The following is a 14,164-nucleotide window of genomic DNA, read 5'->3' as shown; positions in this document are numbered from 1 at the left end:
GGAGTTTGGGACTGACTTGTACACCCCACTATATTGAAAATAAAATGCCTTTCCATGAAAAAATAAGATAAAAAATAAAAAAACAAAGGATCTCCATCAGTTTATAAATTGTCTGCAACCTATTTTTGATTTGCCCAAGGAGCATCAGAGAATCTAAGGGGAAAGCCTGTAAATTGGGAACAAACTTTTAGAACCAATAGTCTTCAAGAGGGGAATAGAAAAGAGTAAGGAGAGAAAAAAGCTCTAAACAGGAATATATTTGGTTGGCCAAAAAGTTTGTTCAGATTTTTCCATCAGATGATATGGAAAATCCAAAAGGAAATTTTTGGCCAACCCAGTATTTTGTGACTCCTTATCATAATAACAGCTATTGCTACCTATGAGGTAAGGATTATCTCCGTTCTACAGATGAGAAAGCTGGCTCAGCAAGGTCAAACAACCTGTAAGTGACTGGCTTTAAACTCAGGTCTGTGTGATTTCCAAGCTTCATCTTCATTTCTCCAGACTAGAGAATGTTCCTGGCATGAAAAGCAAACCTTCCTTTTGTTCAGTCGCTAAGTCACATCCAACTCTTTGCGACCCCATGAACTGCAGTACAGCCAGGCTTCACTGTCCTTCACTATCTCCTGGAGTTCCTTCCTTTAGTCTCACCTATTTTTAGGAAAATATTTGAGATGAAGACATTGGAGACTGGACACTGGAAATTTCTGCCGCATGTCACTTATTAGTGGTTAGTCAGACACGCATGCTTCCTTTCTTAGACATCTGTAGGAATTAAGGCAGAATCTACTGACTCATTCATTCCTGGTACACTGAGAGAAGTCCAGATTGTTTATCTGTCAGAAGCCAGAACTGGGAAAGGTCATTTGAATAGATACATCACAAGTCTACCTGAAGGCAAAAATGATAAAAAAATTCTTAAGAGTTTATAGCTTTCAGGCTTGCTGTGTTTATAAATAAGCACAGTGGAGTGTCAGTGGCTCAGTCCAACTCTTTTTGTTCCCCTGGACTGTAGACCACCAGGCTCCTCTGTCCTTGGAATTCTCCCTGGAGTGGGTTGCCATTCCCTTCTGCAGGGGATCTTCCTGACCTGGGAATCAAACCCAGGTCTCCTACATTGCAGGCGGATTCTTAAGTATCTGAGCTAAAAGGAAGCCCTGCAGACTATAAAGCTCTGTAGTTTATAAAGTTATTTTGAAACACAACCAAACAATTCATTTATGTATTGTCTGAGGCTACTTTCTAACTACAATGGCAGTTGAGTAACTGTGATAAAAAAAAAAACAAAATAGTTACCATCTGGCCCTTTGAGAAAGATCACCTCTGGCCCAGGACAATGCTCCAAACAGAAGTGAGGAAACAGCAGAACAGTTTTTAGGTCACTTCTGCTCCAAGCCCAACTGCCCCTGGGTTCTACCCCTCAGAGAACATCCTGACACTCCACAGGCAGCCACAGTATATACTGTTCCCACCCCACCTTCCTTGTTCCTGCCCTGATCCTCACCGTGGTTTTTCTTTCATTTTGACTTTCCATCCCATGCATAAAATTTCCCTCTGTCTCCTATTTTACATGCACAGCTCTATTTCCTATTCCTATTCTATACTCACCTTAATTCCACTGGGGTTCCAACTGGGGGATGCAAGCTCTGCTCCTGAGTTTGACCAATGGGGAAGGAAATCAAAGGCAGAAAGAGAGTGGGTTTGGGGTGTGTATTTTCCTGATTACTTTCTCACTGGAAGCAGTGGATTTGCTGTGTCTCTCTACCAAAGGCCACAGTCCTGTCTGGGCAGCCCTCACCCTTCAACTCCTCTCCATAGATTCTTTTTTTTAATTTATTCATTTATTTTTGGCTGCGCTGGGACTTCGCTGCTGTGCTCAGGCTTCAGTAGTTGTTACAGGACCTAGAGGACAGGCTCAGTAGCCGTGGCACACGGGTTTAGTTCCTCCCCAGCATGTGAGATCTTCTCGGATCAGGGATCGAACTCGTTTCCCCTGCGTTGTCAGTCTGATTCTTAACCACTACACCACCAGGGAAGTCTCTCTCCATAGATTCTGAAATTATTCCCTCCCATTGCTCCTTCATTGCTCATGATTTCCTGGTCTTGCTAACCCTGGGGGACCCACAGTGTCTCCTATTGATTTACAAATCCTGCTCACATCTTTGGCCATTATATATCTTCTTTGGAAAAATGTCTATTGAGACCCTTTGCCCATTTTTCAGTTGGGTTATTTATCTTGTTTATCATTGCATTGCAATAGTTCTTTGTCTACTCTGGTTATAAACCTCTTACTAGATGTGTATGTTTTGTAAATATTCTCTCCCATTCTGTGAGTTATCTTTTCATCTTCCTGATGGTGTCCTTTGAAGCACAGAAGTTTTGTTTTAATATTATTAAAATTATTCTCTATTTTTTCTTTTTCTCTAGTGCTTTTGGTGTTATATCCTTTAAGAAGGCTTTGCCTAACCCAAGATTCCAAAAGTTTGCTCTTATGTTTTCTTATAAGAATAGGTTTTAAAAAAAAAAAAAAAAAAAAGAATAGGTTTTACATTTAGGTCTGCGATCAATTTTGAGTTCATTTTTGTGCACCGTATAAGGAAGGAATCCAGTTCCATTCTTTTAAATATCCATATGGATATTTAGTTTTTTCAGCACCATTTGTTGAAAAGAGAAGCCTACTATTTCCCCATTAAATTAATTGATTTTCAGCAAAAGTCTTGGCACCTTTGTTAAAAATCAATTAACCATAAATCTAAGGGTTTGTTTCTCGACTGTTGATCTATATGTCTTTCTTAATGCCAGTATTACACTACCTTAGTAGTACATTTTTAATGTATTTTGCAAAGGTATCAAATCACCATGGACTGAAAAAGAAAAACTTTGTTGTTGGGTTTTTTCCCCCATCACCAAAAAGAAATGTGCCAACACCAGCTGTTTTTGTTCAGTTGCTCAGTCGTGTCCAACTCTCTGCGACCCCATGGACTGCAGCATACACAGGCTTCCCTGTCCTTCACTGTCTCCTGGAGCTTGCTCAAACTCATGTCCATTGAGTCGGTGATGCCATCCAACCATCTCATCCTCTGTCATCCCCTTCTCCTTTTGCCTTCAGTCTTTCCCAGCACCAGCTGAGTGTCCTATAATTCAATTCAATTCTGACAATATCTACCTGGAAATAGTGTCAGGTCCCACAGGAGAAGGGCTCACACCTACAGGATACACTCCCTGCATCCCACTTCAAGACACCAGTCACAAGTCCAACTGTCACCTGTGCTTCCAACCACTGGCTAAAGATTAGAGGGCCCTACAACACCCTCCTCAGGTTCAATTAATTTGCTGGAGTGACTTACAGAACTCAGAAAAGAACTCAGAAATATTTACTTATGTTTGCCAATTTATCATAAGGGGTATCATAAAGGAAATAGATGTACAGCCAAATGAAGAGATGCATAGGGTAAGGTAACTGGAAAGGAGCTTGGAGCTCCCATGCCCTTTCCTGTGTATCAGTCTCCCCAAATTTCAAAGTGCTCATCCACTGGAAACTCTTTGAACACCATCCTTTCAGGTTTTAATGGATGCTTCATTCAGTTCAGTTCAGTCGCTCAGTCGTGTCTGACCCATGAATTGCAGCACGCCAGGCCTCCCTGTCCATCACCAACTCCCGGAGTTCACTCAAACTCACGTCCATCGAGTCAGTGATACCATCCAGCCATCTCATCCTCTGTCGTCCACTTCTCCTCCTGCCCCCAATCCCTCCCAGCATCAGAGTCTTTGATGCTTCATTACATAGGCACAATTGTTTGAATCATTGGCCATTGGTGATTGAACTCAATCTCTAGTCCCTCTGCTGTCTTGGCAGTTCGGGGGGAGGAGCAGGGAGGACCGAGAGTTCCAACTCTCTAAACACCTGATTGGTTCCCTTGGCAACCACCCCCCATCCTTAGGAGCTTTTAAAAAGTTGCTTCACTGACATAAACTCAGGTGTAGTTGAAAAGAGTTTATATAAATATGAAGATACCTTTATCCCCTTAATAGGAAATTGTAAGAACTTTCAGAAGACCAAATGTCTTTCTTACTATAAATCACAATATCACAAAACCAACTCGTCCTTCACTCCAAAGAGCTTGAGACACCCTGGCAGGTGAATTCACCCTACCTCCTCCCAGTTGATCTAAACTTCAAGGTGAATAACAGCCCAGTGTGGTGTGACCAGGGGCTATTTCTTTCAGACAAACATTGAGTTGTATGTATTGCAACAATCTGTTTAGCTGTCTTCTTGTCTTGACTATGAATTTTCGGAGGGCTAAGACGTCTTTTGGGAGAAGGCAATGGCACCCCACTCCAGTACTCTTGCCTGGAAAATCCCATGGACGGAGGAGCCTAGTAGGCTGCAGTCCATGGGGTCACTAAGAGTTGGACATGACTGAGCGACTTCACTTTCACTTTTCACTTTCATGCATTGGAGGAGGAAATGGCAACCCACTCCAGTGTTCTTGCCTGGAGAATCCCAGGGACAGTGGGGCCTGGTGGGCTGCCGTCTATGGGGTCGCACAGAGTTGGACACGACTGAATCGACTTAGCAGCAGCAGCAGCAAGACGTCTTTTGTTATCCTTGTCATATGAGCCATAAACACTCCATATATGTTAGTTTAAGTGAATACACAAATGAATAAATAAGTGAAATGAGTTTTTTTTTCCCACGGGCAAACTAAAAAGGCAGGTTGGATTTGCGAATTGTGAATACAACTTGGTTTATGGACATCAAAATACTCTAGAAGTGTTTCTTAAGTGTCCGTAGAAATGCTATGCTACCACAGAGAGGGGAAATGATCCCATGCTCAAATGAGTTTGGAAATTTTGCATTCAAAATGAAGTTAAAATGTGTTGGGTTTTTTTTAATTGCAGGACCTCGTAAAGCTTGTACTGTGTAATATGCACTGTGATTTTCATGAGGAGACAGTTTGGTTGCCATGTTCACCCTCTTTGGAAAAGCTTTTTTCTGGGACTTCTGTGCTAGGGTCCACACTTGAAGAAATGCTTGTTGGGTCTCTATATTAGAATTTAAGAGATGAGGAAACCATCCTTTGCTTTTGGTATAGTTCAATAAACATTTGTTGAGTGCCTACTACGTACCAGGCATTAGGATTACAGACATGAACAAAACAGACAATGATTCCTGTCTTCAAAAAATGATCCAGCAAGGGAGTTGGCACCTAATTCTTATGATTTCAGGGTGGAATGTGCAGTGAAGAAATTGTGTTTGGGGGAGAGATGGAATATAGAAGACGATGCTGTTAACTATCTCAGGGCAGGATGCAGTATTAGGAAACCCTCGGAGAGGATGCAGACAATGAAACAGATTCTGAAAAGTAAAGAAGCCATTACTCACTGGTTAGACAAATGGGAAAGGACTATCAGCCTGTTTGCCAAGGCATCACTCAGCTGGACTAGTGAGGCAATGGCTCCCCTACTCTCCTAGATCCCCAGGGCACATTGACCGATGCCAGAGACACTGTTGACTTGGTCTTTAACGAGCTGCATCCTCTGTAGTTGTACAACATGGTGACTCACTCCATACACCTAGCATACCTTGTTCTCTGTTTCAACTCATCCTCACCATCCCACACCACCACCCTGCTTAGAAAACTCTTGCCTAGCACAGCTCTGGACTAGTTCACATCACAACTGTAGAAAACTTCACTTGTGTACAGCTACAGTAAAGAATCTGTCTGCAAAATAGGAAACTGGGATTCGATCCCTGGGTTGGGCAGAGTCCCCGGAGAAGAGAATGTCTGTTCACTGCAGTATTTTTGCCTGGAGAATCCCATGAACAAAGGAGCCTGGCAGGCTACATACAGTCCATGGGGTTGCAAAGAGTCAGACTGGGGCTTCCCTGGTGGTTCAGATGGTAAAGAATCAGCCTGCAATATAGGAGACCAGGGTTTAACCCTGGGTTGGGAAGATCCCTTGGAGAAGGGAATGGCTATCCATTCCTTTAATTGGAATGATGCAAACAGCAGCACAAACATTAACAAGATTAAATACATTGTATTTATCGCATCCTCTTCTTGTTATCTTGTCACTGATAGCAGGCTGTGATTCTGGCTCTGAGTCTTATTTGCTTGGGCCATTTTCAAATTTCCTAAATTACATAGGATCAAACAGATCAACTCTTGAATTTCAGACACCTCCAAGTATATATAGGCAGTGCAGGGACCACTAGAGGCAATTCAATAAGTGGCACTTTATTTATTCACTAAGGAATGAGGAAACTAATGCTGGTAAAACAGCCTTTGGAGCTGGCTATGTGCTTATCAACAAACGTCCATCTAGTCAAGGCTGTGGTTTTTCCAGTAGTCATGTATGGATGTGGGAGTTGGACTATAAAGAAACCTGAGCCCAAAGAATTAATGCTTTTGAACTGTGGTGTTGGAGAAGACTCTTGAGAGTCCCTTGGACTGCAAGGAGATCCAACCAGTCCATCCTAAAGGAAATTGGTCCTGAATGTTCATCGGAAGGACTGATGTTGAAGCTGAAACTCCAATACTTTGGCCACCTGATGTGAAGAGCAGACTCATGTGAAAAGACCCTGATGCTGGGAAAGACTGAAGGTGGAAGAAGGGGATGACAGAGGATAAGATGGTTGAGTGGTATCACTGACTCAATGGGCATGAGTTTGAGTAGGCTCCGGGAGTTGGTGATGGACAGGGAGGCCTGGTGTGCTGCAGTCCATGGGGTCGAAAAGAGTCGGACACAACTGAGCGACTGAACTGAACTGAACTGATCTGCTTACCTATGAGACCACAAAACTGAAATCTTTCCGGTTTGCTGCCAATAAATGTTTTAAAACATATACTTTGAAGGAAAAATTGATTTAGAAGTTCAAAGTTCTACTGCTCTTTTGATCTTTGAGTCAGTCTATGCTTATCCTTTTATTTTTTGATACATTGCAGACTTATTATTAAATCATGCTTGGAATGCATGCTTATCCTGTGTTCAAAGTTATCTTTAGGGAGGGTTCATAGCTAGTACTTCTCTAGCAGGTGAGGGCCCAGGGCAAATTACACTCTGTTCCTTCTTCCCAGCACCAAACATTTATGGCAGATTAAGTGATATTAAAGTAAATGCAAAGAACAGATGCAAGTGGAAAAATAAGATGCACAAGATGACTGAGAGCATGAGGGATCCCAAGATCCCATAAACAGTGTCAGAGGATCCAGTATTGGAGAACTTCATAGGCTGTTGTTGTTCAATCACTAAGTCATGTCTAACTCTCTGCTACCCCAGGCTTCCCTGTCCTTCACTATCTCCTGGAGTTTGCTCATGTCCATTGAGTTAGTGATGTCATCCAACCATCTCATCTTCTGCTGCCCGCTTCTCCTGCCCTCAATCTTTCCTGGCAACAGTGTCTTTTCCCATGAGTTAGCCCTTCACATCAGAGGGCCAAAGTATTGGAGCTTCAGCTTCAGCATCAGTCCTTCCAATGAACAGTCAGGGTTGATTTCCTTTAGGATTGAGTGGTTTGACCTCCTTGTTGTCTAAGCAACTCTCAAGAGTCTTCTCCAGCACCACAGTTTGAAGCTGACTATGTGCAGATCTTTTTATGTTTTCTATTGCCTAGACTATTCTTACACCCAGTTAGTTGGTCACTACACAGAAATGAAATGCAGGAATCTCATTGGCTAGACTTTGTAAAGTCCTCTAGCATACAGTATGGATGGAGGTTCGTGACATTGTACAGGAGACAGGGATCAAGACCATCCCCAAGAAAAAGAGATGCAAAAAAGCAAAATGGCTGTCTGAGGAGGCCTTACAAATAGCTGTGAAAAGAGGGGAAGCCAAAAGGAAAGATATACCCATTTGAATGCAGAGTTCCAAAGAATAACAAGCAGAGATAAGAAAGCCTTCCTCAGCGATCAATGCAAAGAAATAGAGGAAAACAATAGAATGGGAAAGACTAGAGATCTCTTCAAGAAAATTAAAGATACCAAGGGAACATTTCATGCAAAGATGGGCTCAGTAAAGGACAGAAATGTTATGGACCTAACAGAAACAGAAGATATTAAGAAGAGGTGGCAAGAATACACAGAAGAACTGTACAAAAAAGATCTTCATGACCCAGATAATCATGAGGGTGTGATCACTCACCTAGAGCCAGATATCCTGGAATGTGGTCAAATGGGCCTTAGGAAGCATTACTATGAACAAATCTAGTGAAGGTGATGGAATTCCAGTTGAGCTATTTCAAATCCTAAAAGATGATGCTGTGAAAGTGTTGCACTCAATATGCCAGCAAATTTGGAAAACTCAGCAGTGGCCACAAGACTGGAAAAGGTCAGTTTTCATTCCAATCCCAAAGAAGGGCAATGCCAAAGAATGCTCAAATTACCACACAATTGCACTCATCTCACACGATAGTAAAGTGATGCTTAAAATTATCCAAGCCAGGCTTCAGCAATACGTGAACTGTGAATTTCCAGATGTTCAAGCTGGATTTAGAAAAGGCAGAGGAACCAGAGATCAAATTGCCAACATTCTCTGGATGATGGAAAAAGCAAGAGAGTTCCAGAAAAACGTCTATTTCTGCTTTATTGACTATGCCAAAGCCTTTGACTGTGTGGATCACAATAAATCATGGAAAATTCTTTAAGAGATGGGAATACCAGACCACCTGACCTGCCTCTTGAGAAATTTGTATGCAGGTCAGGAAGCAACAGTTAGAACTGGACATGGAACAACAGACTGGTTCCAAATAGGAAAAGGAGTATGTCAAGGTTGTATATTGTCACCCTGCTTATTTAATTTATATGCAGGGTACATCGTGAGAAATGCCAGGCTGGATGAAGCACAAGCTGGAATCAAGATTTCCGGGAGAAATATCAATAACCTCAGATATGCAGATGACATCACCCTTATGGCAGAAAGTGAAGAAGAACTAAAGAGCCTCATGATGAAAGTGAAAGTGGAGAGTGAAAAAGTTGGCTTAAAGCTCAACATTCAGAAAACTAAGATCATGGCATCTGGTCCCATCACTTCATGGCAAATAGATGAGGAAACAGTGGAAACAGTAGCTGACTTTATTTTTCTGGGCTCCAAAATCACTGCAGATAGTGACTACAGCCGTGAAATTAAAAGATGCTTACTCTTTGGAGGGAAAGTTATGACCAACCTAGATAGCATATTCAAAAGCAGAGACATTACTTTGCCAACAGGTCCGTCTAGTCAAGGCTATGGTTTTTCCAGTGGTCATGTATGGATGTGAGAGTTGGACTATAAAGAAAGCTGAGTGCGAAGAATTGATGCTTTTGAACTGTGGTGTTGGAGAAGACTCTTGAGAGTCCCTTGGACTGCAAGAAGATCCAACCAGTCCATCCTAAAGGAGATCAGTCCTGGGTGTTCATTGGAAGGATTGATGTTGGAGCTGAAACTCCAATACTTTGGCCACCTGATGCAAAGAGCTGACTCATTTGAAAAGACCCTGATGCTGGGAAAGATCGAGGGCAGGAGGAGAAGGGGACGACAGAGGATGAGATGGTTGGATGGCATCACCGACTCAATGGACATGGGTTTGGGTCGATTCTGGGAGTTGGTGATGGACAGGGAGGCCTGGTGTGCTGTGGTTCATGGGGTCACAAAGAGGCGGACACGACTGAGCGACTGAACTGAACTGGCATACACTAAGCTCTCTCAATGGGGATTGGGGAAAAATTTTGAGTTGATTGCCGTGCCCAACTGAATGCATTTCTTAGGCTCAGAGTCTGAATTCTGACTCTACAGTGGCCAACAAACCCTGTGAGGTACGGAGAAGCGGGAAAGCCAAAATGCCTTCTTTGGGAGCAAACTGAAACTCGTCTCTCAAGGAAGAATACACTGGGATCTTCATTCTGCAACTAAAGATCCCCCATGCTGCAAGTAAGACCTAGTGCAGCCTAATAAATAAATATTTTTTAAAAAACTACACTGGGATCCACTCCAGAAGGTGAGTTGCAGATATACCAAAGAGGCAGATAGAGACAATGGGGAGGGATGTTGAAAGGTGACAAGACCAGGACAGGAGGATCAGGTTGATACAAACACCTAAGAATTTCTCCCCAGACCTCAGGTGTTTTATATGCTGGGCAGGAGAGGCCCAAGGCACAGAGCCTGTGAGATATTTGGAACTTTTGAAAATATTTGGGATCTTGCAAAAAATCCTGCTCTAAAATACAAAGAGAAAAAGCTCAGAATGTAAGTTAATGAAGGTTGCTGTGCTGTGCTTAGTCACTCAGTCGTGTCCGACTCTGTGACACTATGGAACTGTAGCCTGCCAGGCTCTTCTGTCCATCGGATTCTCCAGGCAAGAATACTGGAGTGGGTTGCCACGCTTCACTCCAGGGGATCTTCCTGACCCAGGGACTGAACCAGCATTTCGTTTGTCTCCTGCATTGGGCGGCAGGTTCTTTACCACTAGTGCCACTTGGGAAGCCCCTTGTATTAAAACCATGAACTGTGAAGCCACATTGCCTGTGGTCAGATCTTGGCTCCTCATTTACTTTGTGACTTCTGGCCAACAACACCTGAGTTGTTGTTTATAGTCTCCCTGAGCTTCTATTTCCTCATGTTCTGTAATCCCATATATAAGATGGGGATAGTTATACTACTAATTTCAAAGACTGTTGAAAAGGTTAAATGAGCAAAACACTTAGACACGTGCTTGGCATACTCTAAGGATGTGTACTGACTGTTATTATCATTGCTTTCTTAGTTGGAAAGAATTCCAAAATGTGAAATTGTAGCCAAATTAAATGAATTTCTCATGAATTTCTCAAATTAAATGAAATTAAAGTAATTTCAGGGCTTCCCTGATAGCTTAGTTGGTAAAGAATCCACCTGCAATGCAGGAGACCTGGGTTCAATCCCTGGGTTGGGAAGATCCCCTGGAGAAGGGAAAGGCTACCTACCCACTCCAATATTCTGGCCTGGAAAATTCCATGGACTATATATAGTCCATGAGGTTGCACAGGAAAGTAATTTCAAAAGCAAAATTATAAGAACTCTTTCCAAAAGATTTCTTAAAACACTGTATCAAGCAAATACAAATGTAAAGAAAATAGTGTCAACCATGAGCAACTCATGGCCCATCTTGTTTATCTACATCCCTACCCACTGCCCTGCCCCCAAGCCAGGATTATTTTCAAAAACATTCTAGACATCCATCCTATCATTTTGTTTGTAAATATTTCAACATTTACTTTGAAAAGACAAGGGCTCTTAAAAAAATATAACCACAAAAACACAAAATATAACCCCCCAAACCCAGTAAATATAAATGAACAATAAAATTGTAATACCATCAAATATCTAGCCAGAAGTTCAAATATGTGTGTTTGTTTATAGAGCTGGTTTTTTTTAAAAGAGTTGTTTGCATTAAGGTCCAAATAAAGTCCAGTCATTGTAAATGAATGATGTCTCTTAAATGCCTTTTGATCTTACTGACAATTTTTTTTGTTGAATAAACCAGGTGTTTGTCCCATGGAATTTGTCATAGTCTGGATTATGCTACTTTGTACCTTTCAGAGTCACTTCATACTCCTTCTTTTCCTAGTATTTCCTCTGAGTTCTTTGGTAGTCAGACCAAGTTACCTGACGAGATTCTTATGTAATCAGAATTTTTTAGAAACCTCAGTCAGAGGACCTCTATCAGGAAGCACACAGTATCTGGCTGTATTTCTTTTTGAGACATTTGCAACCATTGATGATCATTGCCTAGATCCATTAATTCATTCAATGTTGTAAAATGGTGATATTCTAATTTTATCATTCCTTCTTTTAATAATTGGAATACTATAAAAAAGAAATGTTCCTTCATCAATTAATTGGTTACCCCAAAGCATAGTTTGTATAAAAGAGGCAAGGTAAATGTTTGATTCTTTCTCTTTATTAATAGTTTTCAGAATAATGACTTAGTTCTCTAGCATCTTCCAGTACAGGGTTGTTTGCTATTTTGGTCACAGTTATTTCTTCATAGTATGGTTATATTACAATTAAATATACAGTTAACTTCTTTCTTTTTTTTTTAACTTGCTTTCACTGTTAAATATTGTTTTTTATTTAACATTATTTTTCTAATTATATAAAATATCAAAAGATCCCTTGAATCTGCAAAACAAGGTACATTCAACGACTAACTTGTATTTCTATTCTTTCCAATCAGTTTCTTTTTCTCCCTATAGATAACTTCATTTTAATGGTATATTTCCCCATTGTCCTTTTCTCTGCCAAATAAGTAAATATACATACATATACATTAAGATTTGTATCTCCCTCTTTTTAGATAAACATTGGCATATTAAACCCTCTTTTCTCTATCTTTTGCAAATAACATAGCAAAAATTTAAAAAGTATATTCAATATATGATGTGGTGTTCTTTGGAGGGAATGATGCTAAAGCTGAAGCTCCAGTACTTTGGCCACCTCATACGAAGAGTTGACTCATTGGAAAAGACTCTGATGCTGGGAGGGATTGGAGGCAGGAGGAAGAGGGGACGACAGAGAATGAGATGGCTGGATGGCATCACCGACTCGATGGACGAGAGTTTGAGTGAACTCCGGGAGTTGGTGATGGACAGGGAGGCCTGGCATGCTGCGATTCATGGGGTCGCAAAAATCGGACATGACTGAGCGACTGAACTGAACTGAACTGAACTGTGGTGCTATTTTGATGTTTGCTATAATAAGCAAGCAGGCCTACGCAAGCTTTAAAAAAAAAAAAAAAAGCCCGCTGCTTTTATCTTTCCAGCCAGATAAGATCCATCTCTAAACCAGGCCAGTTTGAGGTGCATAGAGTGATTGAAACCAGCCGGCTGACAGTGGGAAGCTTCGTGGAAAGGATCCCGGTGCAGAGTTCTATCCTCAACACCTTTGTGTAGGGCTTGGGCTTTCAGAAGGTAAGATGAATGATCTCATTAGATGGACAGCATTAGCTATTTGACTCTTAACAAAAACAGCACCTTAGCATGAACACTTTCTGTGCTGTTTTGGTTTGTAGTTTTGAGTTTTCGAGTTTGCGGCTCAAAACATCCCCTTGTATCGGGAGAGGTGGACTCTAGACCCAGAAGCCCATCGGCCAGCAGGGGGCGGGGCGGGGCGGGGGCGGGGCCGGTGGGTTGTGGGTGGGGCTGGGGCGGGGTCTGACTGTTCAGGGGGACGTGGCTGGACTCCCGCCGGGCGAGGGAGGTGGAAAGCTGGCTAAGCTGGGTGGCGTTGAGTGGGTGTCTGTTAGCCCACCGAGCTCAGCCTGAGCAGCTGAGGCTCTTCCTGCAGGATGATTCTTCCGTCTAAGCCCAGTCACGCCTCTTCTCTCTCGCGGCCCCCAGAACCTGGTGTACCAGGCAGCCGAGAAGGAAGAGAGGCCGGTGGAGTGAAGGAGCGAAAAGTATCTAGAATAATCTGCAAAACTCGTCCTCTCTTCCGCAAAGTCCCAGGCTGCATCTCTGTGACCAGGTCTGGCTGGGAGGTCTGTCTTCTATTACACTCAACGTCTGCCCTCTCTGGTTCCTACGTCTGACTTGTTTGCTCAGACTAACTTTGGTGTTCATTAGGAAGTGTATTTCCCCCTGCATTGACAGCGGCTCCGTTGCTGGGATGGAACGAGGAGGAACATAGTAATCTAACCTCTAAAGAAGGCTCCTCCGGGGATTCTCAAGTCTCTTGACTCAGAAAAAGGGCAGGCATGAATGATCGTAGGTAGAAGCACATTTATGAGGGCATATACCCACGTAGAATTCTGTGTGGCTGTGAAAATGAAAGACGGGTAGATCTATAGGTACCTATATGGAGGAATGTGTATAACATATTGATGACTACAAAATAAATCAAGTTGCAAAATTATGTGCATGTTTGTAAATGTATTGGAAAAATGCATAGTAATGTTATCAGAGATTTCTTCTAGGAAGTGAGGTTGGAGAATAATTCTATCCCCGACAATGCTTTCTGCTGCAAGTAAAGAACACCTCAACTCAGTGGCTCACACAATAAGAAAATGTATTGCCTTCAAAACAAGAAGTCCACGGGGAGGGGGACCCTGGCGTTGATCGGTTCAGTAGGTCAGAACACCATTGGAGACCTAGGTTCTTTCCATCTCTCTGCTTTGCCATTCTCTGGGAGCAGGCTTTGTTTTCGGGCAGCT

The 14,164-nt window shown here is 42.3% G+C and overlaps 1 long non-coding RNA gene across 1 annotated transcript in view; it reads left to right on the top strand.

Annotated features, from left to right (window-relative positions):
* LOC102400859 overlaps positions 1-13,866 on the top strand; it is a 31,210-nt gene extending 17,344 nt beyond the window's left edge. Inside the window, exons 2-3 of the long non-coding RNA XR_006550457.2 lie at positions 12,776-12,923; positions 13,353-13,866. This is a non-coding gene — a long non-coding RNA (uncharacterized LOC102400859). The remainder of the gene's footprint in view (positions 1-12,775; positions 12,924-13,352) is intronic.
* The last annotated feature ends 298 nt before the right edge of the window (positions 13,867-14,164 follow it).

The sequence above is a fragment of the Bubalus bubalis genome, chromosome 4 (genome assembly GCF_019923935.1).
Source record: "Bubalus bubalis isolate 160015118507 breed Murrah chromosome 4, NDDB_SH_1, whole genome shotgun sequence".
NCBI lineage: Eukaryota > Metazoa > Chordata > Mammalia > Artiodactyla > Bovidae > Bubalus > Bubalus bubalis.
Note: the sequence above shows the minus strand (reverse complement) of the source record. Positions and strands in the feature narration are given on the sequence as shown.